This window comes from Littorina saxatilis, linkage group LG6, assembly GCF_037325665.1.
Source record: "Littorina saxatilis isolate snail1 linkage group LG6, US_GU_Lsax_2.0, whole genome shotgun sequence".
In the NCBI taxonomy this organism is placed as follows: Eukaryota; Metazoa; Mollusca; class Gastropoda; order Littorinimorpha; family Littorinidae; genus Littorina; species Littorina saxatilis.
The window spans coordinates 22,160,166-22,162,665 of NC_090250.1; the positions used below are offsets into that span (position 1 = coordinate 22,160,166).

Genomic DNA, 2,500 nt, shown 5'->3' on the forward strand with positions numbered 1-2,500 from the left:
TGAATATTTGGTCAAGTAATCTTCGAAGAAGCCCGGACTTTGGTATTGCATTTCAGCTTGGAGGCTTAAAAACTAATTAATTAGTCTGCTCATTAAAGTTGTCAGTAAAATCGATTTTTCATTAACACATTTAAAAATGATTGCATCGTATTCCTCAATTTCTCCTGAATTCAAAAATATACACAAATGTTATGTTTACTCTAAAAATGTGCTCAGAATTACAGTCGAAACTATCTTGATATAGTCTCGGCGGTGCGGGTTTTTAGGTGTTAATCTGTTACTTTGATGCCGACAGCTTGACTAAATATTTCTATATCGCTTCACGCGACTTGTTTTCTTATTCCGTAGTTCAAAGTTTCAGCACTGAAATGGTTGTCTTCATGATGAACTGGCTTGTCCTATTTTACACGATGAGACCAATTATTATTTTACATCCTAAAAGTAAACATAATTTCTGGGTTGTGTTATTTCAGCATTAGAAATGTTGTCTCTCTGCTATTAGCCCCTGTCTATAAACTGGCTTCCTCTATTTAACCAAATAACCCAAAATATAATTTTTCATCGAGAATAGATATTGCTTCTGGAATGTGTAATTTCAGATTTTAAAAGACAATTTCCCTAGTGATAATCCCTGTTCCTAATCTGGCTGCTCTCAATGACTCAAATGTTATATTTATATATTCCAATTTAATGTTTAAATCCGATAACATTTAAGCACCGAAAGGATTATCTACGTGCATGGTAATCATCTCTGCTGGCGTATGCTATTTCATACTATACCGTATTTCTTTTCTGAATTCCTAAAAAAAAAAGCAAATACAAAACAGCAACAGCTCAGGAATATGTTATTTAGCATTTGAAAAAAAAACTATTCCTCTGGTTTCCATGATTCCTGTTCATCAATCGGTGTGTGACATAAGTTATCTTCCTACATCCTGAACAAATGAGTAATGGCTGCACTGAAGGGATCATGTCCATGGCAACAACCTCTGTCCAAGCTGCTTGACATCCACTCCTGACCGCTCTTGTCCTCTCTTTCACTCAACGACTCCTGGACCCCCCCCCCCCCCCCCCCAACCAGGCGCGTCCACAGGTGGCGGATAGTGGGGTGGCCTTCAGATATGGAGGTTAGCTGCGAGATAAGCCAGACTTTTCCAGGACGAATAAGCAGTCGCGCACCAAATGGCGGTGCTTCCAGCAGGATGGGGCGTGGTAACAGGTGGCACTGATACACTCAAGAAATACCCCAGATGTCCAATTACGGGAGCACCATGCGATCAAGAGCCGCATTATAAGCTGTAGCCCTGGGGAAGGTCACCTCAGATAAACAAACCAGCCAGCTTTGGCCAAATAGCCGGGTAGACTGGACTCGACAGCCCTGTAAAGCCACCAGTCTAGGAGAAGGACCACTCCGATATAAAACGACCGAAACCTATACACACCCCTATACCGGGGGTGTAAACACGCTGACGTCGGATGAGCTGGGCCATGTATGGCGCATAACGGCAGCTTAACGCATATCAACGCTCAAATGACAGACTCAAGGACTACAATTAGCAATCAAAATATCAAAATAAGAAGGTTCGTTAATACTCATAATGAAGGAACAATAGCAGTCTATTTATGTCTGTTGGGTTTTGTTTGATTGTTTGTTTGTTTGGTTGGTTGGGTTTTTTCTTTCTGTTTTGTTTTTGTTTTTTTAGCAAACGGTTATCATCAGCGGCATAAATTGAAACAGATTAGGCAAACGCACGCACACCCGCGCGAATACACACTCGGACACACACACACGAAAGTACGCACTCACGCACACATAAAAGCAGGAACATTCACAAAACGGCACAAATTCAGGGAAATTGGGGAAATAAAACCTTTCAATTCGATTTGGAAGCATAGTTTTACCATCAATCCCAGGTCAAAAGCATTTGTCATCATTTTCACGAGTTTTCATTCACAAGCACCTGGGAAATAAATTTCATGTTGCCCAGGCAATAAATCCCTGGTTACCATAGTTGCAGGAAGCAGGTTATACATGGATAATCAAAAGCAAACCTAATAGAAACCCTCGGGGATTCTTCGGCTCTTTTCATTGGTGTTTCCCCAGACCTAAACAGACGACACGACACTGCTTTGCAAAGTTCCAAAAACAAACTGGCAAACTGGCAAAAATAAACAAAAAACAAAACTACTTCATGAAAGGTCGTACATTCATCAAAAACAAATGAAACCTAGCGATATGTTTTGTCTTCTTACAGAGTCATGGAGTGCGTGTATCTGTGTTTCGATACACAGACGTTCGGAGAAACACGAACGTCAAGTTCAAGTAAAACGACACCTGACACACATATTTTGACCCGTGCACAAGACGTTGTATCGATAAACGAAGCACAAATAAGAAACAATAATAAAAGCAAAGAAAATAGCAACAAGATATGCAAACATCTAACAAAGCCGAGCAAGCAGAATGACAGGTCTAATGAAAAACAAAGAGGTACTGAGT

The 2,500-nt window shown here is 40.4% G+C and overlaps 1 protein-coding gene across 1 annotated transcript in view; it reads right to left on the reverse strand.

Annotated features, from left to right (window-relative positions):
• LOC138968764 (iduronate 2-sulfatase-like) overlaps window positions 1–2,500 on the reverse strand; it is a 38,045-nt gene that overhangs the window by 11,540 nt on the left and 24,005 nt on the right. The gene's annotated exons all lie outside the window — the stretch shown is intronic.